This window comes from Hyperolius riggenbachi, chromosome 11, assembly GCF_040937935.1.
Source record: "Hyperolius riggenbachi isolate aHypRig1 chromosome 11, aHypRig1.pri, whole genome shotgun sequence".
Classification (NCBI taxonomy): Eukaryota; Metazoa; Chordata; class Amphibia; order Anura; family Hyperoliidae; genus Hyperolius; species Hyperolius riggenbachi.
Genome location: NC_090656.1, coordinates 11,165,326 through 11,179,347, shown reverse-complemented (window position 1 = coordinate 11,179,347; position 14,022 = coordinate 11,165,326). Strand labels below are relative to the sequence as shown.

General features: G+C 46.7%; 1 protein-coding gene across 2 annotated transcripts in view; it reads right to left on the bottom strand.

The window, feature by feature from the left end:
- Nucleotides 1–10,489, bottom strand: part of DEF8 (differentially expressed in FDCP 8 homolog) — a 49,951-nt gene extending 39,462 nt beyond the window's left edge. For both annotated transcript variants that reach the window (XM_068260988.1, XM_068260989.1), the window contains exon 1: nucleotides 10,284–10,489. The gene's annotated coding sequence lies outside the window, so the exon portion shown is untranslated. The remainder of the gene's footprint in view (nucleotides 1–10,283) is intronic.
- Between the last annotated feature and the right edge of the window lie 3,533 nt (nucleotides 10,490–14,022).

Sequence of the window (14,022 nt, the reverse complement as noted above, 5' to 3'; positions counted from 1 at the left end):
ATTCCCCCATGAAGAGATGGACTAGTCCAAAACCTGTCACTTCTGTCAGATTCCTATTACCTACTGTAAGTGACAGCAACATAGGAGAAAAGTAATTTATGGCTCTTTTTACTCAGGAAAAAAACTTACTTCTTATTTGTTTATGTTTTCACATATTTTAAATTTTACAATTTTTGCCCCTTTAAATATATTTTTTGACATGATTTGTGTTAGAAACTTTTATTATATTTACAATGTATACTAGACCCCTACTCGACACAATTTTGGTAAGTTACAGGTAAAAATGTCACTAAAGGGAAACTGAACTGAGTAAAATTGTTTAAAATAAACACAATATACCTGCAAATGAATATTACATACTTACCTCACGATTCCTTCCACTTCTGACAAGATGTTTTCAGAACTGAAATCTAGCAGTTTCTGTCAGTTATAACTGAAAGGACAACTGATGTGCCAGGTAATGTCCATGTTTCCCTATGGCTCAAGTAGGCGATATTACAGTTTAAAAGAGTGCTGACCCAGCAGCTGTTATGGGTAATGGCCATTTCTAAAAATTGGGAAAAATTGAACATAGGTGTGTGGTACATTGGTCATATTTTTTAAAATGTTACAATTACAAACAAAATTGATTGCAATTCTTAAATTGAACAGATATTTTAAAAATTGTATGGTGTGTGTGGCTACCTTAAGTTTATTTTGACTTGTAATTTTCAGTTCAGGTTTGCTTTAAAATTAATTGAACCACGTTTTGCACAGAAATCCAGCAGAAATTGAGCGCTAGGGAAGTTAAAGGAAATATCTGAGAATTAAAAATAAATAAATAAATAAATAAAAAACAAAAACAAAACAGATTTACTTCCCTGGGGCTTCCTCCAGTGCCTGCATGCCCCTCACCACAGCTCCGCTGCAGGCGGGTCTCCCCTCCGCAGCAGCTGCTGCCCCAGCCAGGTTGGTAGCCTCTGCGCATGCACGAGCCTGCTTGCGTTCCCGCTCCAGGGAGCATTCTGTGCAGGCAAAGCATGTGCAAGGGACATTGCCCTGGCTGGGTCAGCAGCTGCTATGGAGGGGACCCCGGGATGTGGGCCTGGAGGGGAGCAGGGGCGAGGGACTGGAGGAAGCCCCAGGGCAGTAAAAAAAAATTTCTTAAATCTCAGATGTTTCTTTAACTTAGCTGTAGGGATAGCAGTGGTTCCTGCATGACTGGTTTATGAAGGAGTTTGCATGAGCATTTGCATGCGAGTGTGCAGAGGGTTAATTGACTTTACAAGAAGAGTGGCAAAGTATCTTAGCTTCTGGAGGCAGAGAGTTTGAAAAGCAGTTATAGTTGCCAGTAGTGGGCTCCTCTGTTACGTTTTATGCAGCACTTTCCTGAGGACCTCAAACATGATATTGACTGACTCTCAGCAACTTCATACTTCGTGAGTCCAGGACTAGTTGGGTGGGAAGGCAACTGGCCTACAATTACGAGTTTCAGATGTGAGGGGAATTCAGAGTACTGTACATGGAGGAACCCAACACTAGGGGGGGGGTGTTACCTTTCAGATGGTGACCTGGATAGGGAGGAGCGAGCAAAGTTTTGCAACAAGTGGAACCGCGCCCATGTGTGCACCAGAGGGGGGGGGGGGGGGGGGGGGTGGCAGAGAGGGTTAAAGGACAACTGTAGTGAGAGGTATATGGAGGCTGCCATATTCATTTCCTTTTAAAGGAGAACTGTAGTGAGAGGGATGTGAAGGCTGCCATATTTATTTCCTTTTAAGCAATACCAGTTGCCTGGCAGCCCTGATGGTCTATTTGCCTAAAGAAGTGTCTGAATCACACCAGAAACAAGCATGCAGCTAATCTTGTCATATCTGTCTAAATTTGTCAGAAACACCTGATCTGCTGCATGCTTGTTCAGGGCCTCTGGCTGAAAGTATTAGGGGCAGAGGATTAGCTGAATAGCCAGGCAACTGGTATTGCTTAAAAGAAAATAAATATGGCAGCCTCCATATACCTCTCACTACAGTTCTCCTTTAAGTTACCGGTAACACCACCTCTCACCGCTGCATGGTGTGCCCCGCCCTCATTCACAGCAGGAAGAAGTGTCGGGAAGATTAAGCACAGCAAAGGGGACACAGGCAACTTAAAGAAAACCTGAACTGAAAATTAAAAGTAAAAATAAGCATACACAAGTCATACCTTCCATGTAGTCTACTCCTCAGTGTCTTTCTCTTGTCCCGCGTCCTGTTTGTTCACTGTGATCAAGGGAATTTTCCGTCCTCCATTTTGAAAATGGCCATTACCCATAACAGCATTCTGGTCAGCGCACAGTTAAACTGTAACATCGCCCACTTGAGCCATAGGGAAACATTGACATTACCTGGTACATCAGTTTTCCTCTCAGCTATAACTGACAGCAACTGATATTTTACTGACAGCAACTGATATATTTCAGATCTGACAAAATATTGTCAGAACTGGAAGGGATCACTGTAAGAAGAAAATGGTGAGCTTCTGAGAGGAACTGAGGGCAAGGTAACTATGTAATGTTCATTTGAAGTTACCTCATGTGTTTATTTTAAATCTTTTTACTCAGTTCAGGTTCTGTTTAAAGAGAGCCCGAGATGCGTGACCCCGACGAAGACTCTGCGCTGAGAGACTGTTTCTGAGTGCAGCGGGGGAGCGGCCAGGGGAGAGAGCTGCCCTATGGCAGCTCAGGAAACCGTGCAGGAACTCCCCTGGTGGGCGTTTTAAGCAGGGAATAAGTCTCCCTTCGGTTTACCTCTGAGTTAGAGACAAATCTTGTCGCTAAGCTTGGGGGGCCATAGCACGGCGGTGGGGGGGGGGGGCAGAGAGCGGCGGTTGGGGGACACAGAGCCATGTCATTAGGCAGAGAACATGCTCTGTGTGCCATCGAATTCACCTCGGGTTCTCTTTAAAGGACAACTTTAGTACGAGGTATATGAAGGCTGCCATAGCAATACCAGTTGCCTGGCTGTCCTGCTGATCCTCTGTCTCTAATACTTTCAGAAATAGACCCTGAACAAGCATGCAGCAGATCAGGGGTTTCTGACATTATTTTCAGATCTGACAAGATTAGCTGCATGCTTGTTTCTGGTGTGATTCAGACACTACTGCACCCAAATAGACCAGCAGGGCTGCCAGGCAACTGGTATTGTTTAAAGAGACTCTGAAGCGAGAATAAATCTCGCTTCAGAGCTCATAGTTAGCAGGGGCATGTGTGCCCCTGCTAAAACGCCGCTATCGCGCGGCTAAACGGGGGTCCCTTACCCCCTAAATCCCCTTCGTGCAGCCGGGGATCTCTTCCGGAATGAGGCAGGGCTAACCGCCGCAGCCCTGCCCCACGCATGTCTGTCAGCGCGTATCTCCGCCTCTCCCTCGCCCCTCTTAGTCTTCCTTCGCTGAGAGGGGCGGGGGAGAGGCGGCGATGCGCCGCTGATAGACGCGTCTAGAGGCAGGGCTGCAGCCGTTAGTCCTGCCTCTAGGAGCAGCAAAATCTACGACCAGTTTGGTCGTTGATTTTGCGGGGGGGGGGGGGGGGGGGGTGAAGGGACCCCCGTTTAGCCGCGGGATAGCGGCGTTTTAGCAGGGGCACACATGCCCCTGCTATCTATGAGCTCTGAAGCGAGAATTATTCTCGCTTCAGTGTCTCTATAAAAGGAAGTAAATATGTCAGCCTCCATATACTTCTCACTTCAGTATAGATCATCAGGGACGTTTGTATGGCTGATGCTGTGGTGAAACCCCTCCCACAGTGTGATGTCATGGCTTTGACCGAGAACCTCATTGCATTGTGGGAAATAACAGCTGTTTCAACTACCAAGTGAGTCGTAGCTCCCTCTAGCCAAACATTTACTGTATATCAACAACAAAAAACCTTTTAGCCTATTATATTGATAGTGGGTGTGTTTATAGAAAATGGCAGTTGCTGCTGTTCTTTTCTTGTCTGCTAGCAGTAAAGATGATATTCTGCAGGCTCACAGTGGATCAAACAAAATTATGAATTACATGGCATAGATCAATCATTACTTGATTTTTACATTTCTCACTTTGCAGTGTATTTATTTCTCTTTTTCCCCTACGACTATCTTTCAGCAAAGTTCCTCTCTAACCCTCTCTACCGCCGCCCGCTCCTTACACAACCGCGTGGTGCAGTTCTGCTTCTCTAATAAAAGATTACCTTGCCTGCGTTTTCTTGTAGAAATGTCGGTACACAAACAGTGACAAGCATCCATTACCTTTAATTACAGAGTTTATTGTAAGCAAACGGCAAAGAAGACACCATAATCTTTAGCCATATACTATACATATATCCTGGGACATGTGACATCCCAGTAATATGCCTGGGATTAAGATAACCCAGTATTTTGCCAGGGCATGCAATACCCCAGTGTTATGTAGGGGCATGCGCCACCTTTGTAATATTCAGCAGGGCTGTGGAGTCGGAACAATTTTTGGGTGCTTGGAGTCAGAGTCGGAGTCGGGAAAAAATGCACAGACTCCGACTCCTAATGAATTTAAACCGTAATTAAAATAGAAAATAGGATAAAATTTTCTATTTCTCAGATAATAGTCATCATAAATAATTTATATATACAGTAATATATATATGCTTAGTCCACAAAAATGAAATAAACCAATCAAAATGAGTTCCTTGTGCTGCTTCAATAAAGCAGTCCCCGTATTTTTAAAGTCAGATATACATATCTGATTGTGACTGTATATATAATGTGTACACAGGAATCTCTTATATATGTTACGGCCAGAACCCGAAGTCTGGCCACTTCGGGTTCTGGCCGGTCAAATCTAGAAGTGGCCGGCTGATGCGAGAATGTGAGAAATAAACCTTCCCTGCGGACTTTGGCCGGACAGAACGCGTTCTGGCTAAGTGTGGCCGGTCAAGTCACGAAGTCCCCTCACCTCTCCCCCGCTGCCTGAAATACTCAGACCTCACATCAGGACGACCCGGACCGGAGAGGCAAAGAGAGGCAGAGCAGCGCAACCCAGTGATCTCCCCAGGCTCTTTTAGACGGGTGCTCCACCAGGCTAGTTTTGGTGAGCACCCGGCTGTAATCGGCTCACCTCCTCTTATTCTGTAAGCAAAGTGGCTCACAGAAGCACCGGCCCTGCATTCTCTCATCTCACCCCACCAGGCTACAATTAAATGCCACCCGGCTGGAAAAAAATCTCTGGGGAGAACACTGACAACCATCGACGGTAACGTGTGCGCTGCTCTGCTTCTCTCCGCCGCTCTGGTCGCCCTGATCGGAGGTCTGCAAATAGCGCAGGTTGATCCCCCCCCCCCCCCCCCCCAGCTACAGTGGGTTGCAAAAGCATTCGGCCCATTTGAAGTTTTCCACACTTTGTCACATTACTGCCACAAACATGAATCAATTTTATTGAAATTTCACCAAAACAAAGTGGTGTACACGTGAGAAGTGGTACGAAAATCATACATGATTCTAAAAATAAATAAAAAATAAAATAACTGCAAAGTGGGGTGTGCGTAATTATTCAGCCCCCTGAGTCAATACTTTTTAGAACCACCTTTTGCTGCAATTACAGCTGCCAGTCTTTTAGGTTATGTCTCTACCAGCTTTTCACATCTAGAGACTGAAATCCTTGCCCATTCTTCTTTGCGAAACAGCTCCAGCTCCGTCAGATTAGATGGACAGCGTTTGTGAACAGCAGTTTTCAGATCTTGCCACAGATTCTCGATTGGATTTAGATCTGGACTTTGACTGGGCCATTCTAACACATGGATATGTTTTGTTTTAAACCATTCCATTGTTGCCCTGGCTTTATGTTTAGGGTCGTTGTCCTGCTGGAAGGTGAACCTCCGCCCCAGTCTCAAGTCTTTTGCAGACTCCAAGAGGTTTTCTTCCAAGATTGCCCTGTATTTGGCTCCATCCATCTTCCCATCAACTCTGACCAGCTTCCCTGTCCCTGCTGAAGAGATGCACCCCCAGAGCATGATGCTGCCACCACCATATTTGACAGTGTGGATGGTGTGTCCAGAGTGATGTGTTAGTTTTCCGCCACACATAGCGTTTTGCATTTTGGTCTCATCTGACCAGAGCACCTTCTTCCACATGGTTACTGTGTCCCCCACATGGCTTGTGGCAAACTGCAAACGGGACTTCTTATGCTTTTCTGTTAACAATGCCTTTCTTCTTGCCACTCTTCCATAACGGTCAACTTTGTACAGTGCATGACTAATAGTTGTCCTATGGACAGAGTCTCCCACCTGAGCTGTAGGTCTCTGCAGCTTCTCCAGAGTCACCATGGGCCTCTTGACTGCATTTCTGATCAGCGCTCTCCTTGTTCGGCCTGTGAGTTTAGGTGGATGGCCTTGTCTTGGTAGGTTTACAGTTGTGCCATTCCATTTGTGCCTTCCATTTCTGCCATTACAGTTGTGCCTTCCATTTCTAAATGATCGCTTGAACAGTGCTCCGTGGGATGTTCAAGGCTTTGGAAATGTTTTTGTAGCCTAAGCCTGCTTTAAATTTCTCAATAACACTATCCCTGACCTGTCTTGTGTGTTCTTTGGACTTCATGGTGTTGTTGCTCCCAATATGCTCTAAGGCCTAGTGCACACCGGAGCGTTTCCGCTGCGGTTTGCGATCTGCTTGCGGGTGCGGATCCGCTAGGGTAATGTATTTCAATGGGCTGGTGCACACCAGAGCGGGAGGCGTTTTGCAGAAACGCATACTCCCGGGCTACTGCAGATTTTGGATTGCGGATGCGTTTCTGCCTCAATGTTAAGTATAGGAAAACCGCAAACCGCTCTGAAAAACGGCACTTCAGAGCGGTTTGCCAGGCGGTTTTTGTTACAGTAGGTGTTCAGTAACAGCTTTACTGTAATAATACATGAAATCTACTATACCAAAACCGCTACACAAAACTGCAAAACGCTAGCTGAAACGCTGCAGAAAAATAAGAAAAAGCGTTTCAAAATCTGCTAGCATTTTGCGGATCTGCTAGCGGTTTTTGGTGTGCACTAGGCCTTAGACAACCTTTGAGGCCGGCACAGAGCAGCTGTATTTGTACTGACATTAAATACAGGTGCACTCTAGTCATTAGCACTCATCAGGCAATGTCTATGGGCAACTGACTGCACTCAGACCAAAGGGGGCTGAATAATTATGCACACCCCACTTTGCAGTTATTTATTTGTAAAACATGTTTGGAATCCTGTATGATATTCATTCCACTTCTCACGTGTACAGCACTTTGTATTGGTCTTTCATGTGGAATTCCAATAAAATTGATTCATGTTTGTGGCAGTAACATGACAAAATGTGGAAAACTTCAAGGGGGCCGAATACTTTTGCAAGCCACAGTATGCACTCCCCACAGAGCTGCAGCGAATCCACTGAGAATGTTGTGCACATTGAACACAGAGGTGTTCACCCATACCCATAAACCTGGTTCAGATTGTGCATGAAGAATGTGTAATAGAGGAAGAATCATCTTATTCTCCTGCAGAGTACCTGCACATCACTCTTACATGCCCGCCGTGGGGGGGGGGGGGGGGGCGGGTTGGGGCGCTAAGTAAGAGCAGGGCTATGGAAAGATGGCTTCCGAAGCCCTAAACTGGAGATTTGTGTCTCCAGTACAGGGCTTCGGGCGTCATCTTCCCGTAGCCCTGCTCTCTGCCTGTCAGCACAGGAGATTTGCTGCTGGAGGATCGTCGGGGGAGCTGTGCGCCAGAAGCTGGGAGAGGAGGAGACTTCTGCCAGGTGAGTGAATTGTTTTTTTTTTTTTTTTTTTTTTTTTACAGGTGCATTTTTTTCTGGTGATTGCTGATTTTCTGGTGACTGCTGCCAGCTTTACAATTATTTTATGGTGAAATGCTGCCCACTTTACGATTAATTTCTGGTTAAACATTGCTGCATTACGATTAATTTATAGTGAAACGCTGTCCCATTACGATTGTTTGGCACCTTGGGGCATCCAAATTTTCGCAGGGGGGCTCAGTGATTTCTAGTTACACCCTGTACTCACAGTTACATTGCCTAGGGCCTGATCCATATTCAGATTGTGCATGAAGAATGTGTAATAGAGGAAGAATCTCCTTATTCCTCTGCAGAGTACCTGCACATCATTCTTACATGTACCCACAGTTACATTGCCTAGGGCCTGATAGATGTTCAGATTGTGCATGAAGAATGTGTAATAGAGGAAGAATCTCCTCATTCCCCTGCAGAGTACCTGCACATCATTCTTACATGTACCCACAGTTACATTGCCTAGGGCCTGATAGATGTTCAGATTGTGCATGAAGAATGTGTAATAGAGGAAGAATCCCCTGCAAATTACCTGAACATCACTCTTACATGTACCCACAGTTGCCTGATAGATGTTCTTTGTTCCTGTCTTCTACAAATACTCTTACCAAGGACTAGTTTTAGTATTAGAGGCAGAAGATCAGCCGGCTAGCCAGGTAACTGGTATTGTTTAAAAGGGAACACATATGGCAGTCTCCATATCCCTCTCACTTCAGTTGTCTTTTAAATTTCCTAAGTTTTGGCAGTTAAGAGACGAATTTTATGTTACATACTCTCAGGCAGGGGTCACACTTGTCTTTCAGTTTCTACACTTTGCAGAAAACTGAAAGACAAGTGTGACTCCTGCCTTACAGCAGCTAATGTAATTTATAGAGAAAACTGACAAATTGCGCAAGATGTCAGTTTTTTTTCTGCATGCGAAATCTGCATTAAATTGTGACCTTGCTTATTGATTAACATGAGTTCTCAGTTGAAGTCAGTTTTTCTGTGCAGAAAACGCGTACGAAAGCCGGTAAGTGTGACCCCTGCCTCAATCAAGATTGTAATATGCAAATTAGAGGAGTCAGATTTTTGTACCGACTCCACAGCCCTGATACTCAGGGGCATGTGCCACCCCACTATTATGCCAGGGAATGCAACACCCCACTATTATGCCAAGGTATGTGAAACCCCAGTATTTTCCAGGGGACTGGGCCTTCCCACTATTATGGGCGCTAGTCTTATTTAGGGGACCCAGCAGGAAACCTAATAGGGAAATTCAGCTGATGTGAGTGGGTAGAAGGCATCCTCTCTAACTGCTCGGTTTCAGAGGTTGTAATAAACTAGAAACCACACTATTCGGCCAATCACAACACTTCGTGCTGTAGAGGGTGCTGTGATTGGAGAACTGTCCCCTATAAGGTTCCCTGCTGGGTCCCCTAAAGTAGACTACTGCCCTACTATGCCGAGGCATGTGACACCCCTGTAATATCCGGAGACATCCCCAGCACTATCCTGACAAATGTGACATCTCACTATTATCCTATGACAAGTGACACCCCAATACTATCCTGGGACAAGTGACACCCCAATACTATCCCTGGACAAGCGACACCCCAATACTATCCCGGGACAAGTGACACCCCAATACTATCCTGGGACAAGCGACACCCCAATACTATCCTGGGACAAGCGAAACCCCAATACTATCCTGGGACAAGCGACACCCCAATACTATCCCGGGACAAGTGATGCCCCAATACTATCCCGGGACAAGTGATACCCCAATACTATCCTGGGACAAGCGACACCCCAATACTATCCCGGGACAAGCGACACCCCAATACTATCCCGGGACAAGCGACACCCCAATACTATCCCGGGACAAGCGATACCCCAATACTATCCCGGGACAAGCGACACCCCAATACTATCCCGGTACAAGCGACACCCCAATACTATCCCGGGACAAGCGACACCCCAATACTATCCCGGGACAAGTGACACCCCAATACTATCCTGGGACAAGTGACACCCCTATACTATCCTGGGACAAATGACACCCCAATACTATCCTGGGACAAGTGACACCCCAATACTACCCTGGGACAAGTGACACCCCAATACTATCCTGGGACAAGTGACACCCCAATACTATCCTGGGACAAGTGACACCCCAATACTATCCTGGGACAAGTGACACCCCAATACTATCCTGGGACAAGTGACACCCCAATACTATCCTGAGACAAATGACACCCCAATACTATCCTGGGACAAGTGACACCCCAATACTATCCTGGGACAAGTGACACCCCAATACTATCTTGGGACAAGTGACACCCCAATACTATCCTGAGACAAATGACACCCCAATATTACAGCATTAATCTATGTGCAGAAGGTGCGGTTCTCCTCCCGGGAAGCTCCCGCAGTTTCCGGTCGCCGCCCGGTGCAATCACGCTGCTGCAGCCGCCGGGTCGGTGCAATATACCGCCAGCTATATGATCTCACCTCGGCATGTCCGGCCGCTCCCTCCGGGGCCTCCCCGATCCAATCACAGGTCCGACCCGATCCCCGTCCGATCCCAGATCCAACCCGATTCCCTTCCAATCCCAAATCCAACCCGATCCTCAGTCCGGAGGGCGCCCCGCTGACATCTCCAAGATCTGCTGATCAGCGCTCCGCCTTTAGCGCACAGCCCCGCCACCTGCTGACAGTCTGCGAGTACTACACTGCTCCACCTAGCGGCTGTCTGCGTATACTACACTGCTCTATCTGGCGGCAGTCTGCAAGTACTACACGGCTCCATCTAACGGCTGTCTGCGTGTAGTACACTGCCTTACCTAGCAGCTGTCTGAGAGTATTACACTGCTCCATCTAGCGGTGCTCTGCTTGTAGTACACTGTTCTATCTAGCGGCACTCTGCTTGTAGTACACTGCTCCACCTAGCGGCAGTCTGCCTGTACTACACTAGACAGAGCGTCTAGTGACAGCCTGAGCTCTTGTGTACACAGTATTGTTTTGCTCCCTCTAGCGGCAGCTTGTGTATCCTGCTTTGCGACATCCAATGGGAGCTTGTGTGTATTGCATTGATCTGTCTTTTGGCAGTTTGTGTTTACTGCTGCCTAGCTTCCAGCTTCTGTGTACTGCACTCTGCCGTAGCACTCAGGTATGCTGGAAAACATCACCCAAGGGGGCGCTAGGAGACCCCAATGCATCATACTTCCATCATGTGTGGCCACCACTACAGTGGTTAGATTGCCATGTGAGTCCAAGATTTCAGAATTAAGTAGTCATGTGCCTCCAGAAACAAAACATAGGTAGCTATGAAACACACATAGCTGAAAACAAATAGTTATGCATGCCTAATGTGGCCTAGGTACAAGAACTCAGTATCTAGGTGCCAACCAGATACACAAAGCTGAGTAGCCTTCTGCTCATAGATGCCAAAAGTAGGAAGCCCTGTACCCACAGATAGAAGAAATAAGAAGGCAAGTGTCCCCCAGATATAAAAAATTAGTAGCCACGTGCCCCCGGATACAAGAATTAGGTATCATATACCCATAGATATTGCGTGCAACTCAGATCATCCTACCTAACAATCCCCCTGTGTCGCTGCGTTCCTGTGTCTGTGTGTTTGCGCTACTGCGCATGTGCAGCACGAACAGCCGTTGGGACAGGAGGAGGATGGGGGCCAGGCGGACATGTGGCGGAGGTCACAGGGGCGGGAGGGGAACTGGGTGGTGAGACAGACCTATAGTCCTTTATATTAACAGGTTTAGGTCTACTAGTCCTATCTAATATTTCCCCTGTGTCCCTTTGTGTGTGTGTGGGTCCGTGCTTTGCACTATTACGCATGTGCACGGACAGCCTTGGCACAGGGAGCAGGATGGGCCAGGGGGCCGAGCAGGCGGGGGGGGGGGCGGGGGGTGCGCGCTGACGTGGCGGCTGTCACGGTAGGGGGGGAGGTTCCGACACAGACCTAGAGCCAGTTTTTAAACAGGCTTAGGTCTTCTTGTCCTATATAATAAACCCGTATCCCTGCGCCCTCCTGTGTCCCTGTGTTTTGCCTAGTGCGCATGCGCAGCACGGGGTGGACTTGGGACAGCATACGACAGGTGCATGAAATTGTGTGGTATTATCTGGCCAGAGAGTACTGCATAATATTCTTGCATATATATCACTGAACACAAGAGGCTGGCTTATGAAGCTTATCGCTGCTTGTTGTTTTTAATTGTGTCATGTGTACATTTGGTTGGATAATTTTGATTAAAATTGTTGTGTATTTTCTATAATGGATGAATTCTATCACCTATATATTTAATTAAACGGCGTATCCTTTGCAGACACAATGGCCTATTGCTTGATCTGTTTTTTTTGTAGTCACATTCAGTATTGTTTAGTGGACTATACCATGTTGTGATATAGATTAGAGCAACATATCAAGCATTTCATTTTTATATACTACTTAATTATTTTATCTGGTGGTGTGTGACTACTTAATATTTTTATTTTGCGGCATTTGACTACTTGATGAACTATCATGAGGCATGTAACTACTAGAGATGTAGCGAACGGTTCCAGGCGGACTTAGGGGGTTCGCGTTCGCCTGCACCAGGCGAACTTTTGCGGAAGTTCGATTCGCCCCATAATGCACTATGAGGGTCAACTTTGACCCTTTGCATCACAGTCAGCAGGCACATTGTAGCCATTCAGGCTACACTAAGCCCTGGAGCCCCCCCCCCCCCCTTATATAAGGCAGGGTCCGGCGGCCATTAGCCTCACTCGTGTGCCTGCTAGAGAGAGGAAAGGGACAGCTGCTGCAGACTTGTTCTTCTAGGGACAGATTAGTTAGGTTCTAGGCTGCTTTGCTTGCTCCTGACTGATTATTATTGCTTTTAAAGCACCCAGCAACAGCTCTTTTCAGAGCTCATTCTGTACATTTTTTTTTTCTGTGTGTCAAACTGACACTTTTGTTGCATGCACAGCCTTGCTAATTGATATTGTGTGTGCCACTGCCAGCAGCCCAGCACATTCAGTGACTACCTGTGTGTGTGACAGGGAGCTGCACATTGTACTACCCAGTACTGCATATACCCCAGTACCTGTTGTGTTTACTTAACCCACCTCATCACTGCATATACCTAGCTTTGTGTTGAGTGAACCCAGCTCACTGCATCTAACTACCCAGTACCTGTTGTGTTTACTTAACCCACCTCATCACTGCATATACCTAGCGTTGTGTTGAGTGAACCCAGCACACTGCATCTAACTACCCAGTACCTGTTGTGTTTACTTAACCCACCTCATCGCTGCATATACCTAGCATTGTGTTGAGTGAACCCAGCTCACTGCATCTAACTACCTGTAGTGTTGAGTGAGAACCCACCTCACTGCATCTTAAGTACCTTTACTGTTCAGTGAACCCAGCTCACTGCATCTAACTACCCAGTACCTGTTGTGTTTACCTAACCCACCTCATCACTGCATATACCTAGCGTTGTGTTGAGTGAACCCAGCTCACTGCATCTAACTACCTGTTGTGTTGAGTGAGAACCCACCTGGCCACCTCACTGCATCTAACTACCTGTTGTGTTGAGTGAGAACCCACCTCACTGCATCTTAAGTACCTTTACTGTTCAGTGAACCCAGCTCACTGCATCTAACTACCCAGTACCTGTTGTGTTTACTTAACCCACCTCATCACTGCATATACCTAGCGTTGTGTTGAGTGAACCCAGCTCACTGCATCTAACTACCTGTTGTGTTGAGTGTGAACCCACCTGGCCACCTCACTGCATCTAACTACCTGTTGTGTTGAGTGAGACCCCACCTCACTGCATCTTAAGTACTTTTACTGTTCAGTGAACCCAGCTCACTGCATCTAACTACCTGTTGTGTTGAGTGAGAACCCACCTGGCCACCTCACTGCATCTAACTACCTGTTGTGTTGAGTGAGAACCCACCTCACTGCATCTTAAGTACCTTTACTGTTCAGTGAACCCAGCTCACTGCATCTAACTACCCAGTACCTGTTGTGTTTACTTAACCCACCTTATCACTGCATATACCTAGCGTTGTGTTGAGTGAACCCAGCTCACTGCATCTAACTACCTGTTGTGTTGAGTGTGAACCCACCTGACCACCTCACTGCATCTAACTACCTGTTGTGTTGAGTGAGAACCCACCTCACTGCATCTTAAGTACCTTTACTGTTCAGTGAACCCAGCTCACTGCATCTAACTACCTG